Source organism: Leopardus geoffroyi, chromosome A3 (genome assembly GCF_018350155.1).
Source record: "Leopardus geoffroyi isolate Oge1 chromosome A3, O.geoffroyi_Oge1_pat1.0, whole genome shotgun sequence".
NCBI classification, from domain to species: Eukaryota; Metazoa; Chordata; class Mammalia; order Carnivora; family Felidae; genus Leopardus; species Leopardus geoffroyi.
This window is the reverse complement of record NC_059336.1, coordinates 43,122,521-43,150,045: the sequence shown is the minus strand read 5'-3', so window position 1 is coordinate 43,150,045 and position 27,525 is coordinate 43,122,521. Positions and strand designations below refer to the sequence as shown.

Below are 27,525 nucleotides of genomic sequence, written 5' to 3'. Positions count from 1 at the left end.
CTCTGATGATGCCTGTGGGGACACTGGGCTTTCTGGCTTTCTGTTATTTGCCTTGGCCAGGGAAGCATGGTTGATATGCCACAAGGGTGTCTCGTAAGAGTGCTGGTGTTCTTACTGGAATAAATAATTAATAGTGAAACCGTACAATCAAACATCCAAGAGTACTGTCCCCTCCAAAGCCCAGGGGCTATCAGAGTCACACCCTGTTCTCAGAGAAGGGATATTTAACTTTATCTCAGACTCTTCTTCTTGGGACACCTTCCAAAAACACTCCCCACACCACTCTTCACACACTTGGGGCTAGACTGCCTTAAACAAATAATCTTCACCGATATTACCCCACCGCTGATAGTGACACAGGTGGCATTATATCTGTAGGTGAGTAAAGTGCAAGTGGCACATTCTGGGCAAGTAAAATGTTCTCTCTGGCTCCTGTCCCCGGCCCAGGCCCTCCTGCAGACTCTGGGACAGCAGCCTGTGTAACCCCATTCAGCAGGGGATGGTCTTCTACTTGTCCACCCTGGACTCCCAGAATCTGTGCGGACCAGCCGCCCCGGACTGTCCTTGGTGGGTGGACATCTGACGTCCTTGTGCACCAGGCTTTCCTGTGGCTGCATTGTCCACCTTTGCAGGGCAACCCTGGGTGAGCCTTCTAAGGCTCTTCTCCTACAGGGGCCTTGTGGTCAAGGCTGGTCAAGGCTCATGAAGAGGTGAGAAGAAAACATTCAAAATGAGCAGCAGAAGCACCAAGAACCCACCTGGCAGGTGCGTCATTTCCCCTTGATTGTGTCTCAAGTCTGCACACAGTCATTTTGCACCAGCTGTCCCATATGCCTGGGACACGCTTCCCACAGAGATCAGCATGGTTTAGTTCCTAAGCTCCTTCATGTCTTTGCTGAAATCTTGCCTTTTCAGGAGGCCCCACCTGACCCTCTAATACTGCACACTGGCCGCCACCCTGCTCCCGCCCCCCCCCCCCGCCAGCTCCCTTACCCTGTCCTAGTTACTTCCTCATAGCATTTACCTCTGATACGATAGTTTCCATATTCATTATGTTTATTATTTAATGTCTGTCTCTCCCTGCTACTGCGTAAGCACAAGGAGACAAGGCTCTTTGCTTTGTTCCTTAATCTATCTCGAGTGCCTAGAATGGTGTCTGGCAAATCGTAGGTGCTCAATAAACAGTGCAGGGTGAACCGATGAGTATCTCTGGTCAGCAATGGAAAGAGCACTGAGGTCTGAAGACGGGGGTCTGAAGTCTTTGTCTGTTGTTTAGTAGCTCTGGCAACTTTGCCTGTGCTGTTTGGCCTCCCTGGGCCTCCATTTTCTCATCTGGAAAATGGAAACAGTAGTATGTCCCCTTCACAAGAGTTTAGTCGACACATGAAAATAAATAAAAAGAGATGCATTCGTTTTCTACAGATGCTGTAACAAAGTACCAGAAACTAGACAGCTTAGAACAACAGAAGCTTACTGTCCCACAGTTCTGGGGGTAGGAAGTCCAAAATCAAGGTGTGGGCAGGGTCGTACTCCCTCCAATACCTGTAGAGGAGGCTTCTTGCCTCTTGTTTGCTGACAATTCCTGGTGTTCCTTGGCTTGTAGACATATCACTGTGTCTCTTCTCTTCTTAGAAGGACATCAATCACCTCACTTCTCCAGGAAGACCTCATTTGAGTTGATTACATCTGCAACCCTATTTCCAAATAAGATAACATTCTGTGGTTAGGACTCTAACACATCTTTGGGAGACATACAATTCAACCTGTAACAAGAGAGATGAACTTTAATAAGATATTTTATTTAACTCAATATATAAATAGAGCATCGCTTGAATATGTAGTCAGTATAAAACATTATTAATAAGTACTTCATCTTATTTTCTTGAAATCAGTCTTTTTCTTGAGATCAGTGCATGGTTGATGCTGACAACACATGCCAGTTAGACCAGTTGTGTTTCCCTTTTTTTTTTTTAAGTATATTTATATTTATTTTGAGAAAGAGAGAGAGGGTAAGGGATGGAGAGAGAGGAAGAGAGAGAGAGAATCCCAAGCAGGCTCTGTGCCATCAGTACAGAGCCCGATGTAGGGCTCGAACTCATAGACTGTGAGATCATGACCTGAACCGAAATCAAGAGTTGGATGCTTAACCAACTGAACCACCCAGGTGCCCAGGCTGCATTTCCAATGCTCTATCAGTGTGCTTGGCTGGAGGCCACCATACTGTACAGCACAGGGGTAGATGGAGTTAATATGGCTATGCAAACAAGGATAAGCCTAAGTCCAGTTAACAGCAGCCCAAGGAGTTAACTCAAAATAGAGGTTTCATAATTTAGGCTGTAGGCACCCTTGTCTTGCTCTTGATAGGATTTCTCTGCCCACTGCCATCCTATACCCAGGCATTTCTTTTTGTGTCCTGGGCAGTGTAAATATCCTTTCAATTAGATGTGACCTGTAGTTAGTGTTTTAGAAACATATCTGGGAGGCACCTGGGTGGCTCAATCAGTTGAGTGTCTGACTTCAGCTCAGGTCATGATCTCGTGGTTTGTGGTTTCGAGCCCTGCATTGGGCTCTGTGCTGACTGCTCGGAGCCTGGAGCCTGCTTCGGATTCTGTGTCTCCCCCTCTCTCTGCCCCTCCCATGCTTATGCTCTGTCTCTCTCTGTCTCTTAATAATAAATAAACATTAAAAAAATTTAAAAAGAAAAACAGGGGCATGTGGGTGGCTCAATCAGTTAAGCGTCTGACTTCGGCTCAGGTCATGATCTCATGGTTCATGAGTTCGAGCCCCGCATGGGGCTCTGTGCTGACAGCTCGGAGCCTGGAGCCTGCTTCGGATTCTGTGTCTCCCCTCTCTCTTTGTTTCTCCCCTGCTGCACTCTGTCTCTCTCTCTCAAAAATAAATAAAGATTAAAAAAAATTTTAACAAAACAAAAAAAAGCATACCTGGAAGCCCAACTGAAGGACTGGCAGACTTAGGACTCAATGTGGAACACTTACGGGGGTGCGCATACCCCACCCACCTCCCAGTTGAGGCTGAATACAGTAGTCCTGTGGGTGTGGGGAGGGCACGCTGTGCTCACAGCGAGGTCAATACTTTCCAGACTCCCAGTTTCCCTTCCCAGCGCCCACTGCTCCACACATGGTGTCCACAACTTGTCCTCAGCAGCCAGACATGCCCATCCCATTTTCCTCTGAAGTCAGGGAGCCATCTTTAACTCAGGATCCCAGATATACAAGTTCAAGACCACCAAGGGAGCTTAGTCACACCCTCAGAAAGGAGCTGTGAGCCCCAGGTGGTCAGAGGCATGGATTCCCCAGCAGGGGACCTGGGAATGTGCATTCAGACTCCACTTTTATCCCTTACACATCTCTGCCAAGTCAAACATAGCTCCTGGCACTGTCCAGACGTGAGTGCATGCTCTGTGCTGGTCATCATGGAGCTCCTGGGCCTTCCAGGGCTGGAACAGGATGTGGCAAACAGGCTTGTGTGGCATCCTATAAGTTTGAGCAGTGAACTTCCCTCCCCCTACCACTGCGGCCGGCTTCACAAGCCAGAACAGAGGGAGGGACAGAGTCCCCCTCCAGGCATCTGGCACAGTTCCGTAGAGGTCTTTTCATTTCCAACCTTAATTTCTGCTTTTGTCACTCTACTGTGTCCCCGTGGCCTCATATTTTCCTTTACCCCTGGAATCCTGGCTGCTTCTCTCAGTTTGGCAGTCACGGCCCTTCTGTTTGTGAATCTTCGCCGGCTCTGTCCTTTCCGACACCCGCCCGCTGTGTGCTCTGTGGACATCTGGGCACGGGTCCAGGGCCTGGAGTTGGAGGCCCAAATTCAGCTTTATGCAGCGTTGGGGGCTGTATGTCCGAGAGAAGTCCTGCTATTGGAGCCTGGGACAAGGATTTAACGGTAAGTCGTTTATTTGGGAGGTGCTCCGTGAGACTCTGACACTGGGGAGGCCCCAGGGGAGTGGACAGGGAAGGAAAGGGGCCAGTACAGGTATGTCACAGAGTAGGTTAGCTCTGGGGGCAATCAGAGCTCAATGGTGTGGGAAACTCTGGCGGGGGGCGGGGGGCAGGGGTGCTCACAGGCAGGGCAGCTTTCTGAGGCTTTAGAAAAAGCTTTTGTGTAAAGAGAGACAGACCTGGCAGATGGAATTGGTAAAGCCCTACAAATAAGGGTGGGGCGTCCAGGTTTGCTACAACAACCTTCCAGATAGGCCCATCCATCCATCCATTCATCACATATCATTGGGCATCTACTTGCATCAGACCAAGTGCGAAGGGCTGGGAATAAATGGTGAACACACAAATGGAGGAAGGAATGGTTCAGGGGGATCAGGGGGGTCGGAGGTGTGTTAGGGACAAGGGCATGGTGCTGGCTTCCAGCTGCACAGTTGCCAGCTGGGTTGCTAGGCTGAGGCGTGAGTATGCAGACAGACCGGATGCTCTTTGGGGGTAACAGCAGCAGCGGTCCCCCATGGCCCGGCTCCTCCTCAGGCCTGTGTGTTGTCTTGACCAACACGTAGATCTTGGCCACCTTGGGGACTCATGTGTCTTGGGGACTTTAGCCTCTTTGGGAGGCTCACCCAACTTGAGACTCTCAACTACCTTCTGAGTCGTTTCCACCCCCTTCAACACATTTTTCTTGGAGTCAGGGTATTCCAAGATAGTTGACTTGGATTTGTATTTTCAGAAGAAAATCTAAGAACCCAGACAGGGAGAGGAGAGACAGAAGAAAGGAGAAGGGCAGGAATAAGTTGTCAGAAAGTAAAGGCATCAAGGGGATGGGGCAGCGACTGGAGTGGCCTCCTTCCCACTGCCTTATCTCTCACCTCCTCCCTCCCTGTCTTGTTTGGCCATCAGAGGCCAGGAGGAGAGGGGAGCGAGAGGCCACTGACCAGCATCTCCCACCTTGGCATGTCACGAGGAAGGGGCAGTCTCTGAAACTCATCCAGTAAGTAATCTTTTGCCAAATCCACCAGAAGAATCTCAAAAGCACAGGCATCTGTCCCAATGTGATGAGCCCCAAGTAGGGGCACAGCCAGCATTTGGTACGGTGGGGGTGGGTGGGGCACAGGCTGAAGGCCAGCGGCCACCACGTAAAGGGGCTTGTGGGCACTTGAAGCACAGCAGTGAAGAAAGACATAAAGAATCTTCCCAAAGCTCCCCCCAGTGACTCATTCTAGGCCTTTCTTCTTCGCCCTGGGACAAGGAGAGAAGTCTAAGTGGATGAGAACCCAAAGGGAGAGAGGCTTACAGCCCATCCCAAAAGCCTGCCTGGCCCTCACCTCAGCCCCCCAAGCCCTTCCATGATCCCCAGAGCCAATCCCTACACCCTCAGCCCTTCCCTGCACTCCCATCCCGATCCAGGGCAGGGAAATTAGCATTTATCAAGTTAAATGTTAATTTCACTGGGTACTCACTAGGCGTTTCCCACGCATTATGGCATGCATGACAGCGGCCCTTCCAGGTGGGTCCCTGCCCTCCTGGGGCTTCATCTGGCAGGAGATATAGACCTCCGGACAGGTGGTTGTACACTGGTACCATGAACACTCTAAGGCTGTGGCCCCAGGAGGGTAAGAGGTGCTGACAGAGCTGCAGGACCAGCAGAGGAGCACTGGGGCAGTTGCTGAAGCTGGTGGGGCACTGGGAAAGTGGGAGCAAGCTCCCGTGACCCGGTTAGGGACCTGATGTCCATTCTGTCAGGGAGAGGGTGGTGGGATAGGAGGAGGGGGGCCTCTGGTCGGACCTGGAAGGGCCTGTAAACCATATTAAGGAGTTGAGATTTTATCCTGAGGACAAAGGCAAGTCATTGAGGAGAGTCAACCACAGGAGTGGCCTGCCCAGATTCATGTTTTGGGAAGACACCCCACCATCCCTACACCCCATCTCCCTCTCCCCTACGGAGTCTGTTTCAGGTCCCTAAGTGGGTCACATGTGATCTCTGATGGCCCTGTAAACAATGGGTGGGGTGGGTGCCAGAAGGACGGTGGAGGGACGGACTGGGGGCTGGAGGTGGCCGTGGGCTGGGCTGGGCTGAAGCGGTGGGGGGGGGGGGGTGGAGAGAAAAGGGACCCCCTCCCCCGCCAGGCTTTTAGGGAATCCCTAGTAGTTCAAGAAAAGCAGGCAGCTCTGGGCTACCTCTTCCTCCTTTTCTGTCTGTATTTTTATGTTTTTTTTTTTAATCTTTATTTATTTTTGAGAGAGAGAGAGAGACAGAGTGCGAGCAGGGGAGGCACAGAGAGAGAGGGAGACACAGAATCCAAAGAAGGTTCCAGGCTCTGAGCTGTCAGCACAGAGCCAGATGCAGGGCTTGAACCCATGAACTGTGAGATCATGACCTGAGCCGAAGTCAGCCGCTTAACCGACTGAGCCACTCAGGCGCCCCTATTTTTATGTTTTCACTCTTTGTTTTGCTTTTGGCTTTTTCATTGGCCCTTACTGTAGACAGTACGTGCAGGAATTGAAGTGGGCCGCTCACTGGATGTTACATGTGTGCCCAGCTGTATGGCCCAGATCAAAGTATGGGGCGCCCCAGTTCCCAGGGTTTCCCTCACACTCCTTTCAAGTCAGTCACCCCCCCCCCCCCCCCAGTTAGCCACCACTCTGGACCTCTGTCACTATTGGTCAGTTTTGCCTGCCATTGACCTTCATGTAAATGGAATCATACATCGCTGTACGTTGTTTATTTTTTTCTTGCTGAGTTGTGTTCTGTTGTGTGAACGTACGCATGTTATTTATATATCCTCCTGCTGGAGAGTCTGGTTCCCGTCTGGGGCTGTTGTGAACAGTGCCACTATGAATATTCTGGCACATGCCTTCAGGTGCTCATGCCCACGCAAGCACTCATTTCTGCTGGGCGTTTCCTCAAGTGTAGAGTTTCTAGGCAGCATCCTTAGGAAGTCCCCTTGCATCTGCCCCCCATCTTTCGGCAAAGGGAAAGGTTTTAAGGGGACTGGGAGGAGGGATTTCCTTACACTGAATGTACCCCCACAGATGGGTGCTTACCTTGACACCAACACACTTGTCTGTCCAGGGGGCTCAGATGTTCTCCGCCCCCCCCCCCCACCACCCACTGAACAAAGTGAGACAGGTTTTCTTACTTTGGTGAATCTTAAGAGCCCCCCTACATCCCTTTCCTCCCAGTGGATTATTTTTTCAAATTTTTTATTCTTGAATTCTTTGAGAGAGAGAGAGAGAGGATCCCAAGAGGCTTTGCACTGCCAACACAGAGCCCAATGCAGGGCTCAAACTCATGAACTGTGAGATCATGACCCAAGCTGAAACCAATAGTCAGACGCTTAACAGACTGAGCCACCGTGGCGGGGGGCGGGGGGGAGGGGCGGCTCACAGTGGATTATTTTGCAGGCTGAACGACCTGAAGACCCCACACTGGGAACGTCTGTGTGGAGGGATATTCAGGACAAAGCCTTCTCAGAATATTTATTTTTGTTTTGGTCCCCAGAGCTTGTTTGGTCTAAATCTGGAGGCAGAGGTCAGTGGCAGCAGGACATCCGTCCCCCCTTGGGACAGCCCAGGTGAGCAACACAGCCCTCCATCCTCTCTGGCTTTTGGCTGCATTCAGCTCTGAGTACAGGGGTTGACTTGTCCAATTCCGTTCCAGTACTGTGTGCACAAAGCAGGGGAGGAAGCAGGCCTCTGGGGCACTCCCAGGTGCCCAGGCCACAGAGACCCTTCCACAAATGAGGGCTTTGTCCCCTCTCAAGCCAGTAGGGTCTCTGCACCTGCTGTCCCCTCTGGCTCCCCACCCCCCCTGGATATTGCAGACCCCACTGCCTTCCCTTCTCAGGCCTTGACCTTCTCAGTGATGATTTCAACCCCTCACTTCCTATCCACTTTCCCACCGTTTCCCCTCCTTAGCCACACCGCCTCTATTCAGCTTGGGGATCATCTGTCCTCCTTCCTCCTCTGTTAGAATACAAGCCCTGTGAGGGCAGAGAGTTTTATCTGTCTTGTTCTGCTGTAACCCCAGAGCCCAGGACCCTGCCTGACACACAGTAGGCGCTTAGCGAATAGGTCCTGGATGAATGAAGGGGTGTCTGCTGTGTCCTGTCTGGAACTCTTTTTTCTGATTGTTGTTGCTTCTGCCTGGAGGAGGCAATGTTATCAGTCTCATTTAGAGAGACAGGGGGCCACACATAGGACCACACTGGCTTTATTCAAGAGGGACCTATGCGTTACTGCTTGGAGCCAGACACCGGACAGGGAGCTGACACAGGATTCTGAAACCCATTGTGACACTGCACACCAAGGTTAGTAGATTCAGACTAGGGGACAGGGCTCCTCTCTGTTTTTATTGATGTTCCATTAAATGTGTGTGTGCGTGTATGTGTGTGCACAGACACACACATATATGTATCATGCAAAGTGAAGTTTCTTTCTCCCCTCTGTCCTCTGTGTTTTATTTCTCCCCAGAGGCAACCCCGGGTGGCCGTTTCTTGTTTATCCTTCCAGAGACATTGCATGCCTTTATAGGTACCCCCCACCCTTTTCCCACAAGTCACAGTGCACACTTTTCTTTCACTTAACACTACGTTTGGAGGTACTTCCAGCTCGGAGCATTAAGCTCCCTCTGAAAAGGCCACTGAGTATCCCATTAGGTGGAGAGAACTTAATGGAATTAACCCTCCCATGCCCAGGGACACAAAGGCCGGTTTCAGTCTTTGCCCATCACAAGCAATGGCACCGCATGGCGCGTATGCCTTGAGAGAGAGGGGAGGAAGGTAGGAAAGAGGGCAAGAAAGAAGAAAGGGGGGGGGAGGAAGGGAGGGAGGAAGAGAGAGAAGGAAAGAAGGAAGGAAAAAGGATCCACCTGTATGGCTTCAGAATGTATTTGACAAATATTTATTGGTGCATATTTTAAAGCTTCAGACATGTTGTTATAAACCCTAGGAGGCTCTTGCCCTTGGAGCCAATCTAACAATGAATCTTAACTCCCTGGAGGGAGGGCGGGGAGTAGGGGCTCTGCTCCCTGCACTTTGAACTTCCCACAGTGGCTGGGTTTTACTTGGAAGCACTCAACCACAGGCTTGGGCGACTCACAAATACGCATTTGGGCCAATGAGGGTTGTGAGTTAGTCGTGATATATTTAGAATGAGCCCTTTAGTGGTGCCCAGGGCCAGAGAGTAAATAGCTGCTTGCAGGGGCATTTAAAGTGAGCAGAGAAAGAGGCTGTAATTGCAGAGCTCAGGGAATGCTGTACTTGAGAGCTTTTCTGAAATGACATGCTATTTGACCCAATATTTTCCCCAAATGCAGAGGCCGCTTTGATCTCTGAGGCTAGCTGCGCTTTTGCACAATGACTGGTTGGTGGTGGTGCTCTGCCAGTGGAGGTGGAGGAACTGGCCCCAGAGGGCTAGAGGCTGATAAGCTAGGAGGCCTGGGCTGGGAGTTGGTGGAAGGCGTCTTGGGATTGAATTCTCCCACACCAGACAAGGATTGAGTGCGGATTGAGTGCAAGCAGATGATTTGTGAGAAGTTTCCTGGAAGCAGGAGGAGAGGAGTGGGGAAGCGGGAGAGAGGCATGGGAAGGAAGCCCAGTCGGGGTGTACCTGGGTGGGTACAGCTGGGGCTCAGGCCACCGGAGACCCCGGGGGCTGGCACAGAACATGCTGTAGAGGCTGCTCACCTACGTGTGAGGAAGATGGGGTATTTATTCCACCAATATCCGTCCATCACTGGCTCCCTGGGAGAGGTGGGTGCTCGAGTCCCCAGCCTGCCTTGCATGAGGCTGGGTCGAAAAGCTGTTGGGATGGCCTCTAAGAGTTTTATGGAAAACCTCCCAATTGATAAGTATTGGCAAAAGATCCCCATATCTTTTAAATAAACGCTACAAGAGCCACACAAAACAAGTTGAACTCCGGGATGTGGCTTTGTGGACCTCCAGACTGTCACCACTGCTGGGCAGAGGGCAGCACCCCACTGCCCTCCCTCCAAGGGGCTGCATCCCAGACTGGGAGACCTCCAGACACACCAGAGCCAGAGGAATCAGAGAGCTCTGAGTGGCTGGCCATTTTCCTAACTTTGCAGCTCTTCATCTGCCCCTCTCCACCCCACTTAAAAAAATTCTAATGAATCAGTCTGAACTGGAACAAGATCTGGATACTTGAGACTTACAGGGCTGGAACAGAATGGGAGCATTCTTTGGATTGAACTCAAATATCCTTTTGTGCGAGCCTCTGATTGAGGGTAGTAACAAGAATTACCCTGCAAGCAGCCGGGACAGTAGTTGTTTACAGGTTGTAATTTAGGTCCCATTAACAGCTCCTCACCCCCAAAAGCTTCACCCCCCACTTCCCCACTGGGGAAATAATGCACTATCACGACATCATTCTTCAGCCTATGACCCAGTGAGAAATTCCACCAAGTCAGAGCAGGCTGATAGTTTAGACCCTCCTCAGTTGCTAACACCTCAGTTTCGATGAGTTTTCCAGATTAAAACGGTATTGCTTTCTACTAACATCCTTGCAGATAAATGAGATGATGTTTGGGATTTGTTTCTGAGTAATACAAGAGGTGCAGAATGGGTCAGGTGTAGACAGAACAAGATTGGTCATGAACCGACCATAATTGAAGTCAGGTCACCATGGTCATATACTACTTTGGCATTTATTTACCATTTCCAATAATGAAATTGGGGGGGGGACTTTAAAACTTATTGTTTTGTTGGTGAGTGGATTAAATGCAAACACCACAGAATAAGAGCGGAACCGAATGATATGCTGAAGGCATTCAATACCTCAGAGTAGGTTTTATGGAATGAAGTCAGCCGACACCCTTCACTGCACATTTTGCTTTGGAGCCTAAAGTCACATTGACTATGATTTGGGAAGTAGCAAACTTCTAGAAGAGAACTTAGGTTTCTGTATTGGAGTATAAGCAAATATTCTTGGGTGACTCTTGGTGAAACGTAGCCTCAAAGTCAATTCTCACATGGTTCTAGAATCCCTTGGGAAACACAACACCCTCTAAGGCTGTGGGGTGCCGCAGCTAGCTCACGTCAGCACTCAAGAGCTGATTGTCAACATCCCTTCTGAGTTCTATTTTCAGTAGCTTCAGTTTGGAAGGTTGAAATTGGTTACAGTGGGAGAATTTATGCCATAGTAGTTGGCAAATGCTACATCTTGGGACCTTTCTTTTTGGGGAGCTAGTTGTTGGATGCATATCAGCACACCTCTGCTGTGGGGTCTCTTGTCTTGGGATGGCTTCACATATAGAGCTACCATCTTAAAGGTCTGTGGACACTTTCTGGAAATAGATTGATGTCAACACTCATTGGAGCTTTGGCAAAGGGAGGACTGACAGGAAAGGGGACACAGCAGATTGCCTTCATTTAACAAGGTGATGTGTTCAAATGAGCCCAACCCATGGTAGATACCTACTTCATGTCAACATACTTCTGTTGAGCAATACCAAAGAGCTGGGGCAGGTTCTGAAGGAAGTGATGTACATATTTGAAAAGGATGGTGATTAGTTTCATCTGGAGTGTTGTGTTAAGAAGGATTCTGAGGCCAGTCCGAGCTCAACAGGGAAGAGAAGAGTCATCTCTTGGTGATGCCAGGCATTTGCCACCCTTGACCTACTACTATGTGCCCTGTCCTCAGCTAGGTTTTTGCTCTCAAGTAGCTTAAATTCTTGCAACTAGTAAATATTTGTTCCTGTGTGCATTTGTTCATTTATTCATCCTTCCACCCATCCATCCACCCACCCATCTATCCACCCATCTATCCACCCACCCATCTATCCACCCATCCATCCACCCATCCACCCATCCACCCATCCATCCACCCACTCATCTACCCACCCATCCATCCATCCATCCATTCACCCACCCATCCATTCTTCTCAGGCTACCTGGAATGAGTTTATCAGCAACTTCCTAAGAGGAAAGTGCAGGTATTTGAAGCAACCAGATACAATTAAAAAAATTCTTTTTGGGGCACCTGGGTGGCTCATTCAGTTAGGCATCCGACTTCAGCTCAGGTCATGATCTCGCTGTCTGTGGGTTCGAGCCCCGCATCAGGGTCTGTGCTGACAGCTCAGAGCCTGAAGCCTGCTTCAGATTCTGTGTCCCCCGCCCCCCGCCACCTCTCTGCCCCTCCCCCGCTTGTGCTCTGTCTTGTTCTGTCTGGAGACACAGAATCCAAAGCAGGCTCCAGGCTCTGAGCTGTCAGCACAGAGCCCAATGTGGGGCTCGAACTCACGAACTGTGAGATCATGACCTGAGCCAAAGTCGGAAGCGTAACCAACTAAGCCACCCATGCGCCCTGCAACCAGATACAATTTTAAAATCTGCTTTTTGATGGTTTTTCATCATCTACTTTCCCTTTTCCTGCAAATAATACATACCCACTTTTCTTTGGAGGGCCCCCTCCTTACCTCTCAGTGCACCTCTGATTCCAGGATGGTCAATCAGCACATCAAGGCTCTTGACCACAGTGATTGGTTCAAGTTGAACACCTGACCCAGATTAGTCTAAGGAAAGCCCACCCTGGAAAACTACATTGGTAAAGAGGCCCACTTTTTTGGCTGAGATTGACTTGTTCTATCGGTGGCCATGTTTTTCTATTACATGAAGAGAACTAGCTTGAAAGTGCAGAGATAAAGGCAAATACGAAAAATGAAGAGAATTGGAGCCTCATAATATTTTTGAGCACCCAGAACCTACTATTCCTGAAACCAATACCTCTAGATTTCTCAGGTGCACAAATCAATGAATTTGTTGTGTTGTTATTAAAGCTACTTAGAATTGGATTTCTGTATCGTTCTCAAAGAGTCCTAGTGATACCCTGCATTGATACCTCCAGAGGACCCAAAGCCATATAGATGGTCATCACCCCTACCTAGTGAGTAATAAAGGTGGTTCGTCTCCAATTAGCCTGCTGTCTAGACAGTAGAGAAATTTTCACCAGTCCCTATAGGAAGACCGTACATTGTGGGATTTCCTGGCTCTGATTTTTATAGGTGGAGGAGGCCTGCCATGCCCCAGATTCAGTGCTGGCTTTGTATGGGTGCAACACTAACCACAACCACTGGCTGCCCAAAGGAAGTGTGCCAAGGAAGTGAGCTTCCTAGTCTGTAGCATATGTCCCTGGGGTAGAGTGTGAACAAGGCTTGAGAAAGCTCTCAGTGTTTGCTACTGGGTTTCCAACCCCAGAGAGATTCCAGGGAACAGACAAGGAGATGGGGTGTTTGGGAAGCTGAACAGGGGCCATAAATAAATGAGCAAAACAACATGATTTCAAGTGACTTCTAGGCCGGGTGGGAAAGCTAATTGTTTGCTTATCCCTAGCAGGTCTATTTGCTCTCTGAAATTTCCCATACCAGCTTCATTGCCCTTGGGGCCACACGATGCACGGTTCAAAGAGAGATGGGGTGCTGAGCCGAGAGGGACTCTATGGGGCTGAGTTAGAATCTCTGGGTTTAAGGACTGATTCTATGTTGTGTGGCTTTGGCCAGCGAGCTTGCTGTGTCCTTCTCATTGAGGTGGGAGAGTGTTTTCCTCATTCCCATTGCTACCAGTCACACCTGCACCTCATCCTTGCTTACCTGGATCATTCCATCACCCCCTAACTGGTTTCCTCCCCTCCACTCTGATCCCTTAGGGCTCTTCACACAGCAGCTGACCTGACCTTTCCTATATACACAGCCTGTTGTGCCAGGCTCCCATGGGAAGCCCTTCATCAGACTCTCAAACCACTTTGAAGAACTCCTTGATGGGACCTACAAAGGGCAACACAGACCTACCTTACGACCTAGTGGTTCCACTCCCGGGCATACGCCCAACAGAGATGGGCGCCCAGCACCACTGAAAGACAGCTAAGAGTGTTCACAGATGCTTCATTCCTAATAGCCCCCAACTGGAGCCACCCAACTGTCCATCCACAGGAGAATAGATAGGCATGTCACAGTAAGCTTACACAGTAGAATACTACACGGCCACACATGTATGACCTGCCCTACATGTGGCAAAATGAGTGAATCTTACAGAGACAATGTGGAGTGAATGAAGTCAGATGTAAGTGAGCCCAGAGTCCTATGACCTCATTTATTTGAAGATCAAAATTAGGCAAAGCAATCTTTGGCAATGTAAGCCAGGACAGTAGTTATTTTCAGGGGCTATTGACTGGGAAGGGCACAGGGGAGCTCTCTAGGACACTGGAAATGTTCTGTGTCTTGCTCTGCTGGTGTTTTCATAAATGTATGCGTATATAAAATATGTCGACCTGTACACTTTTGATGGTGCATTTTATTACGTGTCAATTATACCTCGATACAAAAGAAATAAAGATCCCTCCCATGGGTCCCGTGGTCCTGAGAATAAAACCCTCATTTCTCTGCATGGTCTGCCCCACTCAGCTCCCCCCGCTCTAGGTGCCTTGGCCTTCTTTCTGTAAACTCCGTCCTGCCTCCTCCCACAATGCTTTCTGGGGCTTTGCACCACCGGCACCCACATGGCACCTCCTCTCCCCCAAGTGGCTCCTACCCCAGTTAATATGACCAGTTCTGCCATTTGAACCAGGTGAACAGGCACCCTCCCCTCTCCATGGTCCTCCCTGCAAGGCAAGGAGTGGATGGGGCCAAAGGAGGGCCCTCGTCCAGAGCCCAGGAGTGTATACAACTCTACGCACAAGGCCCCCCTGCCTGCTGCCAGGGCCACACAGGGCTCTCTTCCCTGGGTGTCTTCTCCTGCACCTATGGAGAGGACAGGGTGGAAGGTAAGTGTACATCTGGGTTGTTCACGTGGCTGAAGGCCCCTTCAGAAGCAGGATACAGCCTAGAGCAGGAAAGGAAAGGAGTGGGCTTAGGCCAGCGGCCCCCACTTGAACTCTTGTCGGGGGCCCATAAATATTAGGGGTGGGTCTCCTCTCTGTTGTCACAATTAGCAATCACCTTGTTTATTCCGTACTTGCTTTTTATCTGTCAGGGTTGTGAGGACAAGAGTGGGTTGCCAGCATCTAGCACAGTGCCTGACACATAGTGAATGTTCAATACGCACTCACTGACTGTGTCACTGAAAGCTGTCCCTCAACCCAGTGGCCTCTCTTGATGCTGTGAGGAGCACGGTGTGGTCATAGGGGGCTGAGCTGAACTAGTCTGAAGGGTGTCGTTGGCCTGGAGCATGGCAGCTCTGGCAGGCACGTGAGAGCCAGCCCTGTCTCAGCGTTGCTTCATGGGGGCTCATGTCCCCCTTTCCTGGAGAGGTACGGCTCACCCACCCAGCACTGACTGGGCTGCAGTGAGCTTCAACTGAGCATGCACCTTGGCTTGACTGGAGGCTGGGGAGTTGAGTTCTGGGGTCATGAGTGGAGCTCCACATGACTACCCTGGGTCAGGACACGTGTGGGAGGCAGCCCAGCTTTCAGGGTGGTTGCCTCACAGGGGGGCATTCAGGAGGCCTGAAGACAGTCTGCCCTCCTCCCCTCTCACACCTCCTCACCACTCATAAAGTCCAAGAGGCTAGCTAGGCCTGCTTTTGGCTTATTTAAAAATAGCAGATATATAGCAACATGCATGTGGCCTAAGTGTGCAGCTTGCCACATTTTCACAAACTGCACACCCCCAGATCAAGAGCCATCACAATATTAGCCCCAGAGCCCCCCCACGCCCTCAGAGACTCTACCTTGTAAGGCAGCCGCCATCATCAGACAGCAGGGATTCACTTTGCCCTCTTGTGCTTACATACTTGGTGTCACCCAGCATGTGCTCTGTGTTTAGCTTCTTTTGCTCAACATAGTGTCTGTGTGTATACTTGTAGATTGTTTATTCTCGCCGCTGTAGAGTATTCCATTGGATGGCATTTATTTGTTTATCCATCTGTTTACTTAGGATTATGATTATTATTTATTCAATTTATTTATCCATTTTACTGTTGATGGACATTTGGGTAGTTTCCAGTTTGGGGTGATTATGGCGCATGCTACTGTGGACCACCATTTATTTGTTTGTTTATTAATTAATTAATTAATTTAGAGGGAGAGAGAGAGTGAGAAAGAAAAAGAGAATCCCAAGTAGGCTCCACGCTGAGTGCCATAAGGCTCAATCCCATGACCCCAGGACCATGACCTGAGCCAAAATCAAGAGCTGGATGCTCAACCAATGGGGCCACCCAGGTGCCCCTGCTGTGAACCTTCTTGAACATGGCTCTTGCTCTTCTCTTTGGCATGTGGGAGACAACTGCAGGGCCATAGGATGAATGTGTGTCATAGGTCAACTTCCATAAATTCATAGAACCTGTTTTCTTGGGGGAGGGGTAACATGGTTTTCCCAGGCTTTGGTCCTTCTCATGCAGGATGCGAGGTGTCTGACTTGGTTGTGAAACAGTCTCATTTTCATTTTAAAGGAAGCTGCCACCTCCCCCCATACCATGGTCACCAAAGAAACTGCCAGAGCCTGGATCACACATGAAGACATTCCTTCTTCCTCCCAACCCAGCCCCAGGCAGCACCTGCTCCAAGGCTAGAGGGGATGGAAATCACAGTGATAGGGGAGGAGATCACCAGAGAAGGAGAGGAAAGGAGAGGGGGAGGGAGAATCAGCTGCAAAATAAAAAGGAGCAAAACCTGGGGGCTGTGAAGTGAAATCAAATAGCTCTGGAAAAGGTCTATAGCTTCAAACTGGTGACAGTTGTATCTTTCTACCAAATTGTTATGAGACATGGCTTCAATTTGAAAGCTTTCAGGACTCACCTCAAAATGATGCCAGGGAAATGAGATAAGCAGGGTCCCAGGGCCATCTTCAGAGGAAGCAGGAGCTTTGTAGAGGAGGGAGGCCTTCTGGGGACTCACCAGGCCCTTTGCACCACCTACAGTAGCCCTCCAGCAGCAGCGGGAGACTCCAGTGCTTCAGGGCAGGTGGGGTGGAAAGAGTGTGGCATGGTTCTTCAGGACACAGCAGAGGGACCCTCCTCCTTCTCTCTCAATGCCAGTCTCACCTGGGGCTGGGCACAGTCCCAGATGCTAGGCTTTTCAGAGAGGGAAGGACCATGACAGGCAGGTGAGTGATGCACTTGGCTTGGGTGCAACATTTAAGGAAACACCAAGAAACTCAGTAATCGGGATCAAAAATACTTTAACATGCTATTCTTTTTAAAGTTTATTTATTTATTTTGAGTCAGAGACAAGGAGAAGGAGAAAGAGAGAGAGAGAGAGAGAGAGAGAGAGAACAAGTGGAGAAGGGCCAGAGAGAGAGGGAGAGACAGAGAGAATCCCAAGCAGACTCTGCACTGACAGCATGGAGCCAGAAGCGGGGCTCGATCTCCCGAACCGTGAGATCACGATCTGAGCTGAAACCAAGAGTCAGACGCTTAACCGATTGAGCAACCCAGACATCCCTAACATGCTACTTTTTGTTAAAAAACAAAAGTAACTCCAAAAATCCATGATGAACAAATTGTCAAAATTTCAAATGAAGACATGACCTAATCTTCTGTTGCCTGACCCCGTCTCACTTACCTGTCCCTAGTCCTTACCCTGGTTCCAATAAAACATCATTTACAAAGCCAGGCAACTGGCAGGAAGACCACAGTTTGCCAATTTGCTTTTAGAAAACTATTGGGTGAGGCTGACCATCTCCTTTCATGAATCCATCAGCTTGTTGGGTCTCTGGGCGTGACAAGAGACCAGGGCTCCAGGTGTTGTGGACTTTGAGATTAGCAGACAGGAAACAGAGGACAATGAGGCACTCATCTATGGGTGGCTGACTGCCTAGGTTGGGGGTGGTGGCAAGATGACAAACGGTCTGCCAAAACACACACATACCTCATTTTATTGTGCTTCACAGATACTGTTTTTTTTTTTTTTTTTTTTTTTTTTTTACAAATTGAAAGTCTGTGGCAATCCTGTGTGGAGCAAGTATTTTAGTGCCATTTTTTCCAACAGCGTTTGCTCACGTGGTATCTCTTTGTCACTTTTTTGGTAATTCTTGCAATATTTTAAACTTTTTCATTGTTGTTGTATTTGTTGTGGTGATTTGCCACCAGTGATTACAACTCACTGAAAGCTCTGTTGATGGTTAGCATTTTTAGTAATAAAATACTTTTTAATTGAGGCATGTACATTGTTTTTTAGATATAATGCTATTGCACACTTAATATTTTGCACACTTTACACAGTAGAGTGTAAACATAACTTTTACATGTGCTAGGAAACCCCAAAATTCATTTGACTCACTTTACTGTGACATTCATTTTTTGAGGTGGTCTGGAACCAAACCAGCACTAATCTCTGAGGTATTCCCTATGTTCTTCCTTACATAGTATAAAGTCATGGCTGAGAAGCAGTTATCCAGCCAGGAACTTCATTTCCAACAACCCCTTACATTCTGGAAGGGTCATGTGAGCAGTCCCCACCAATGAGAATGTGGCTAGAAGTGAGGTGGTTAAGAAGTGGGTGTGTTTTCTCTCTCTCTCTCCCATCTTCCTGGCTGAATGTCAAGGACTCTGAGACAGGGAGAGGTGGAGCCACAAGATGGAAAGAGGATTTAGATCCCCAAATTAACCTGTGGAAAGCAACCTCAACTTCAAACACACACATTCCACTTTCAAGTGAGCCAGAAAAATCTTGTACTGGGTAACCTACTGTGTTGCAGGGGTTTATTTGTTATGGCAGCTAGCATGACCCTAACTCGCAGAAGAAGTCATCAAAAGTTTGAGTAACCCCAGGAAGGAGGTCACAGAGGAGGCTGGCTGAACGGGCTCCCAGGCTTGTGTGGGATTTGGGTTGGAGTCCAGCAGATGTTACAGGTTGGGAGGTGAGAAGAGCAAAGGAAAGAAGGAGCTTTGTGGGCCTTTCAATGGTCTCATTTGAACCCTCAAAGTTGGCAGTAAACTTGGAGGGGGCATCTAATGATTGAGTCTACAAATCCTTCCCACTTTGATAAACTTTCCCTTCTCTACTGCCAGTCATGATGGCCCACCTCCTGGTCCCCACTGAGTCCACCATTACCTTCCTCCAGGACTTTATAAACTACAACTAGGGGCACCTGGGTGGCTCAGTCAGTTAAGCATCTGACCCTTGATTTCGGTTCAAGTCATGATCTTAGGGTGCATGAAATCCACATGATCAGTGTGGAGCCTGCTTGGGATTCCCTATGCATCCCCTTCCCTGCTCATGCATGTTCTGCCCTGTCTCTCTCTCTCTAAATAAACATAAAAAACCAACCCTGCAACTTAAAGATCAGACCCTCTGTTTCTGGATGCCATGGGCGTAAGGGCTAGAGGCAACCATGTTCCCTGCATTGTGAAAGTTGAAGTCTGTGCTCAATGGGAATAAAGCTGCTAGGCAGAGAGAGAGACAGAGACAGAGACAGAGACAGAGACAGAGAGACAGAAACAGAGAGAGAGTAGTGATGGATTGGATTATGGATTCCAGCTGCCTGAGACCCAGACTCCTTCCTGCTCTTCCTGCACTAACTTGAGACACCTCAGAAATGACTCCTTCCAACAAATTCCTGCTCTGGGCCAGGCAAGCTCTAACTGGGTTTCCTGTCATGTGCACACCATTGATTCCAATGAGACCAAATCCACCAAGCCCAAATATTTATGCAGCACCTACTAGGTACAACGTGGTGTGATCAGCTTTTTGTGGCTTTGAGAGAGGCTGTGAGAGGGGATGCCTCAGGAAGATATAGAAGGGATGAGACTATGAGAAGTGGGTCAGGACCCTCTGCTCTGGTTAGAAAAAAAGAGAAGTGAAGAGAGAAAGAATCCCATCCATAGTTCTCTCTTTAAGGACACCACAAATTTGGCTTTCTCCCTCCTTCCTCCCCAATCTCCTCTCTGATCTGATGGGTGATTTACACCCATGATCATCTTCTGAACCCTAGAAGCAACAATGCTCTGCTATGCCAGCCTCAGCTGATGGAAGATGGGGCACCTGAAAATGTGGAGCCTTGCAGGGAACACAAATATTAGAATTACATGTGTTGCTTTCCTTTCCAAAAGATTAAGCTCAGAAATGAACAGACATTTAACCAAAGAGGATACACAGATGGCAAATAAACACATGAAAAGATGCTCAATATCTTTAGCCATTAGGGAAATGCAAGTTAAAATCACAATGAGATATCATTATATACCTATCAGAATGACTAAAATAAGAAATTGTAATGAAGCCAAATGCTGGTGAGGATACAGGGTAACTGGATCCCTCATTCACAGCTAGTGGGATGTGTTATGGTGCAGCCATGCTAGACGAGAGTTTGTCAGTTCTCTTTCTTTCTTTCTTTCTTCTTTCTTTCTCTTTCTTTCTTTCTTTTTCTTTCTTTTCTTCCTTTTTCCTTCCTTCTTTCTTTCTCTCTTTTTTTTTTTTTTGAGAGAAAGAGAGAGAGAGAGAACACAAGCACAAGCAGGGGAGAGGCAGAGAGAGAGTGGGGAGAGAGAATCCCAAGCAGACTCCATGCCCAGCAGGGTGGCCAACGCAGGGCTCCATCTCATGACCTGAGCTGAAATCCAGAGTTGGACGTTCAACCAACTGAGCAACGCAGGAACCCTTGGCAGTTGCTTTTAACTAAACGTGAGGGGTGTCTGGGTGCCTCAGTCTGTTAGGCAACTGACTTTAATTAAGGTCATGATATTGTGGTTTGTGAGTTCAAGCCCCGCCTCAGGCTCTGTGCTGACAGCTCAGAGCCTGGATCCTGCTTCAGATTCTGTGTCTCTCTCTCTACTCCTTCCCTGCTCACACTCTGTCTCTCTCTCTCAAAAATAATAAACATAAACATTTTTAAAAATAAACAAATAAAAGTGAAACATGTAACTACCATACATCCCAGCAATGCACTCCTAGGCATTTATCCCAGGGAAATGAATACTTTTGTCCACACAAAAACCTATATATAAATATTCATAGCAGCTTTATTTATAATAGCCAAAAACTGGAATCAGCCCAGGTATCCTTCAATAGGTGAATGGTCAAAAACCAAACAAAACAAAACAAAAAAAACAACTATGATACATCTCTGCCATGGAATAAAGGGATGAACTATTGATACGTGCAATTTGGATGGATCTCCAGGAAATTATGTTGGGCAAAAACAAAACAAAAACAAACACAAAAATTCCCCAAAAGGTTATATACTGTATGATTCCATTTATATAACATTTTTGAAATTATGAAATTTTAGAAATGAACAACTAATAAGTGGTGACCAGGAGCTAAGGAAGGGATGTAGGTGGGAGGGCAGGGAGTATGGCTATACAAGGACAATGACAAAGGACCCTTGTAGTGATGGAAATGTTATGTATCTTGACTATCTCAATGTCAATATTTTGGTTGTGCTATTTCACTGTTTTACAAGATGTTGCCATTGGGGGAAACTGAGTAAAGGGTACAAAGGATATCTCTGTTACTTCTTACAACTTTATATGATTTTAAAATAATCTCAAAATGTGGTATATACATACATATATATAATATATATACACACAAACACACAATGGAGTATTACTTGGCAGTCAAAAACAATGAAATCTTGCCATTTGAAACTACGTGGATGGAACTAGAGGGTATTATCCTAAGCAAAGTTAGTCAGTCAGGAAAAGACAAATATCATATGACTTCACTCATATGAGGACTTTAAGATGCAAAACATAAGGAAGGGAAGCAAAAATAATATAAAAATATAAAAAAGTATATAATATACATAAATATATATATAATATAATATAATATAAAATAATTAAAAAACAGGGAGGGGGACAAAACATAAGAGATTCTTAAATATGGAGAACAAACAGAGGGTTACCGGAGGGGTTGTGGGGGAGGATGGGCTAAATGGGTAAGGGGCCCTAAGGAATCTACTCCTGAAATCACTGTTGCACTACATGCCAACTAACTTGGATGTAAATTAAAAAATAAATAAATTATTAAATGTGAAAAAAATAAAATCATCTCAAAATATAAAGTTTAATTTTTAAAAACCCTACCTGAATGTATTGGAGAGTGAACAAAAGCAGGCAGAAACAGGAAGGGGCTATGCACTTGGAATAAAGGAATGGCATTTTTTATTTCTATTTTTTATTTCTATGGCTTTCACCTGAAGTCAGTTCCCAGCCTGAACTACATAGGGTAGCTAAAACTCCAGTAGAAAATCTGCAGTCTTTCTGGCTGAAAGAACCAGAAGACAGGGTCTGGGCAAGTAAAGCTGTTAAGAGGGAGAGGAGAACCCCAGCAAAGAGAGGATTGGCCCTATATTCTGTGTACTAACTCTGTCCACATCTCTGGCTGATCCCTGAACCATGCATGTATGGAAAAGACTTCCAACAGCCCAGCCAAAGCCAGGAGAACTGAACTGAGATTTGAACAACTTCCCAAAAGGCAGAGTCTACAGTTTGAGTCTGGGCAAGTTTACTGCTTTATAAAACAAGTAAGCAAACAGACAAATAAGCATCAATATTCTTCAGAGGAATATAACAGAATCCAGAATCTCCACAAAACAGCATCCACAATACCTAGAACAGAATCCAAGATGGACATAGGGAATCCAGGATTGTCCTTGATTCTTCCTTGTCTCTTGCTTTCGATAATCATCCCATTACTGAGAGCTGTCTGCTCTACCTCGGAAACAGTCTCATTTCATCTGCTTCTCACCATTTCCAATATGACCTCCTTGTCCCAGCCAACATCATCTCTGACCTGGATTACTACCATGGCTCCTCGCTGGTGTTCCTGCTTCCTCTCTTGTTCCTCTATAATTCATTCCTTACACAGCAGTCAGAACCAACTTTTTAATGTATAGATCATGTCACTTACTCTTAGGATGTAATCCAGCCTCCTCACCATGGTCCACAAGGTCCTGCTGGACTGACCCAACCTATCTCTTTGGCCTCGTCTCCTCCATTCATACCCTTCCTTAACCACGTTCCACTTTCACTGGCTTCTGTCTGCTCTTTTAGTATCCTTAGCACCTTTTTACTTGCTGTTCCCATTCTTTCTGTTATCATTCAGCTTTCAGTCCAAATATCAGCTCCTCTGATAGACTTTCCCTGGACCTATCACCCCCAAATATAGCCTGGCAATCACTGTTATATTCCCTGGTTTTATTTTTCTGAATCATTGAGTTACTATTTGTTTACATTATCTGTCTTTCCCAGGTGGCACGTTAGCCCCACATAGGACTTTGCCTATCTTGTTTATTGCTTATCTGCAGTGCCTGGAATAGCACCTAATACACAATAGTTTCTTATCCCAGATAATTCTTATCCATTATGCAGAATGGCCTTCCCATAAACAATGCCATTTAATTATGCCCACAGAATCAGACAGGACCCCTCAGGGATAGCTTGTCTCTGTGTCACAATGTCTGGGACCTCAGCAGGGAAGACTAGAGTGGCTGGGAGTATCTCAAAAGGCTGAGATGGTGTTAGACAATCTACTTCCAAGAGGTCATCCTCACTCATGTACCTGATGCCTGGGTTGGAATAGTTGGGAGGTGGGGCTCATCTGAGAAGGTTTGGTGGAGCCCCGCCTGGTAATCTCAGGGTCATCAGATTCTTTATATGGTGGGTTAGCTTTACGTGAACTGGGCAAAAGCTTTGTAGCCTCAGAAGTCACAAAGCAGAGCTTCTACCACATTCTGTTGGTCACAGCTGTTAAATATGGGACTCTACATGCCTATGTTAATGAGAAGAATGTAAAATAATTTGTAGCTGTTAAACAAAACTACAACAGTTCTTAATAAATATTTGTTGGCTGAATGAATGAATGAATGAACGAATCTTTATGAGGATATCCCTAGGTGATTGGTCTCATGTATCAGCCATTGAAGTCGAAGCCAATAGTGAAGTATCTCTCCAAAGGATGACACTTAGATAAATGCATTTTCCCCCATGCCAACTCAATTAGAGGGTCCTTTCTGTTGCCTGCTCTGCTTCTTGCTCCTCTGGCCTGCATTCACAAATCGGTGAGTGAGGACATGCGTCACTGAGTTGAATTTTCTAACGCCTTGCCTTCCTTCTCAAGCCACTGACAGCAGAGGCTGGACCCGACAGGAGCAATGCAGTGCACGCTGGCTGTCCCAGGCTGGATGTGGACATGCCATTCTAGATCACTTCATGTGATGTGAAGAGTTGAAAGGTATGGATCCCGCCCACCCCTGCCCACCATCATTAAGAGTTTAAAACCAGAAGAACTTTGAGCCTGGAATTGGACCGAGATATGGTGTGCACGATCATATGCAATGTAAGCAGTTGCGAGCACTCTTCCAGAAGATGGTAAAAGAACAGAGAGAAGGCTTCCTCCCAAAAGGTAGTTAAACGATGGAGGTCGATACACAAACACATGTGTATTAATAAAACCCATCAAACATGGCTTTGAACTGAAAAATGAAGGGCCTCCAGCATCAAAGCTTCCCAAGGGGCCCTGGGTGAGGCAAGCTTCTGGTCTGTGTGCTTCTTAATCATTTCCCTCTCCTTCACCTCCTCTTCCCTCCCTAGTGCACCCCAATCTTCCTGTGGGAGTCCCCACTGAAGGGACCCCACTAAGGTTACCAGTGGTGCCCTTGTGGCCATACCTCATGGGGACTTGTTGGTAATTTTCTTGCTTGGCCTCCGAAGAATTGATGCTGCCTTTTGGACCCTCTCTCCTCTCTCGATGGCCTATGGAACTATTCTTGCAATGTCCCCACCATACCTCTGACTGCTCCTTCTTGGTTGTCTGAGTGTGTCCCTCTACACCTTCTTGCTCCTAAACCCTTGCAGTTCCCCCCACTTATGTCCCACCTTCTATTCTTTTCTCAACATCCTCTCCTCCACCTGTGCCTTCAACCTGTATCCTGGTGACCCCCAAGGCTCATCTCTTGCCCCAATTTTCTTCCTGACTCCAGAACCACAGGGCCATTAGCTTATGAGACTTTGGCCCTCAGACACTGCACAGACACCTCCAGTTCAATGTGTCCAGAATAGAACTTGTCAGCTTCTCCTACAAACCTGTTTCTTGCTCCACTCCACTCCTCCACTTCCAATCAGTCCCCAAATCCTGGGAAGGAGGGCAGTGGCTTACAGAATATCTCCTAAATCTCTCTCCTGGGTTTCATGCCCTAACACTGTCCTAGCTGAGACCTTGCCATTTCTTACCTGGATTCCTGCAATCACCTCTGATCCCACCTTCCCTCTCTCTGCCTTCTCTGTGCCGTGGTCATAGTGACATGGCCTCCCTGCTTAAACCCTCCAGAGTCTCCCATCAAGGTCAGAATAAATTCAAAGATGCATGAGTAACACATGAGGTATTGCCTGATTTGGCCCCACCTCATCTTAGCTGCAATAAGGCTCCAAGTCCAAGCTCCTCCACTTACTGGCTGTGTGACTTTGGGCAAATAACTTAACCTCTCTGTGTCTTATTCTCTCCATATACAAACAATGATTCTAACGTCTGTTATGACAATGCAATGAAAAATGCACATGGGTGCTTAATACTGTGCCTGGCATATAGTGGACTGTCATTGACACTCTCATCTTTGTGGAGAAGTCGCCATCCCCACACTCCAGATACACCATGGCCCCAAACTCCAAGGATCTCTTGTTATTCCCCCCCGCATGGGTCAGCCTGTTACCTCTTCCTCTGCCTGAAATTCCTTTCCTCTTCTTTCCCCACCTTCTTCCCAGGCTTCTCCTTCTTGAGACCCCACTCAGGGATCACACTTTTCTGAAACCTTCCTCCCCTTCCTTCATCCTCCGATCATGGCTGGGCTCTCTAAGCATTGTTTAGCTCACCAGCGGTAGCAAATTCCTCACTGGAAGGCAGATTACAGATTACATGCTTTGCCCTGCACAGTGTCTTTCAAACTCTTTGAATTTGTTACAACATTGAAAAGTTGGGAGACCTCACGTGAAAATCTAGATTTCTGGCAACTCCTGAAAAGACATGTACTAGAATGTTCTCAGTAGTATTATTTGCAATAGTTAATGAACATATTAGTCTATTCGTACAATGAAGTACTACACAGCAGCCATTGCTATATAGCTGCAATATTAAACATGAACCATACATGAATAGCACACGTGAATCCCACATAGCATGGAAAGAGCTGGGCACAGAAGTGTACATATGGCAGATACCCATTATATCAAGTTCAAGAATAGTCTAAACAACGTCTGCACTTGATGTCAGCACGACAGATATAGGGGATGTAAACCTGCTTGAAAGGGGCATGAGGGGCCTCTGAGCTGGTGGCAATATTCTGTTGTTGATCTGGGCGGTGGTCACCTGGTGGTATTCTATTTCTGAAAACTCTCCGAGGGGCTAGTTTATGATTTGTGCACCTCTCTGTGTGTCTATTACACTTGACCAAAAAATTCTGTAAAAGATCATGTTGCATAACTTGATCACCCATCATATTCATAAGACTTTGCTCTAAATAACTTCATTCTTCCCAAAATTCAAATGGACTTTCAGAAGACAGAGATTCGCCATGTTGAGAATATTTAAGAAAACATTTTGGGCATTGGTAGCCTTTCTGATGGACGAATCCAGAAATGCTCTGAGCCAGTAGTGGGTGCCCCCCTCCCCCCCAGTGGCTGTGTCCCCAGGGCACTGGGGAGGGCGAATTAGGAGGGAAAGCTCTTTGGGCCTTGAGGTGGGCCTGCCTGCTGGTGGAGGTGACTTAGGAAGGGCTCTCGTTCTGAATTTGCTTCCTTGACGCAGGCCTAACTCTAAGACTGTTAAATATGGGTCATTTGTCCATTAACTTATGCACCCATTAAAAACACTGCTGTGTGGATTTGAGAATTTTGATCTTCTGCCTTACAATGCAAACCCCAGGAGGCTGGCCGGAAATGTCCCATGATGGGAGGCTCTTGAGGACTCCCTGCTGCTTGGCCAGACAGGGCCAGAGAAGGGATTTCCCAGCTTCTTGGCTTCCCGTGGGTTTTCCCCTCCTGACTCCCACTGTGGCAGTGTGGGCTGTGCAGAAACCGCCCTCTCTGTGGAGGCCCGTGGCCGCCCTCCCTCCTTGGCATGGAAAGCCTGCTCCCTGGGAAATGCTAGTGCAGTCCCAGTGCTCTGTGTGTCCCAGAAGCAGCTCAGGGGCCACAGGCTGGCTGGGCCACTGGTGGGCTCTTTGCTGGGTGGGTCCTGGGAAGGTCTGCCCTCCTTCCGGAAACAAATCTTTGTTCTGCCTAGTCACAAGCAGGCTTATCTATCAGGGTCAACCTCTTCCAGGTTTCACTGTAGGGCGGAACAAACCATCCTGGAGGCAGCCACCTGTTGAGTTTGCTCCAGAGCTGAGTCAAGGAGGAACCGCCAACTAGGACTTGGTTCAAAGACCAGAGGCTGTAGCTGCCTCCAGGGAGAAGGGCTGGGTGGGCCACAGGGTTTGTAAGGAGGGCTCTAGGGCGAGCCATCAGCACAAGCCAATGCAGATTTATTGAGGCCTACCTCACTGTTAGTGAAAGGCCTGGCACCAGGCCAGGTTCTAACAGTTGATTCTGTGGGTTGAAATAATGAATGAGGGGCACCTGGGTGGCTCAGTCGGTTGAGCATATGACTTCAGCTCAGGGCATGATCTCACAGT

At 47.8% G+C, this 27,525-nt stretch overlaps 1 long non-coding RNA gene across 1 annotated transcript; it reads left to right on the top strand.

Moving 5' to 3' along the window:
- Nucleotides 1–3,547: 3,547 nt before the first annotated feature.
- Nucleotides 3,548–27,525, top strand: LOC123580536. Its single transcript, XR_006703359.1, has 3 exons — nucleotides 3,548–3,906; nucleotides 7,465–7,537; nucleotides 23,979–27,525. It is a non-coding gene; the product is annotated as an uncharacterized LOC123580536 (long non-coding RNA).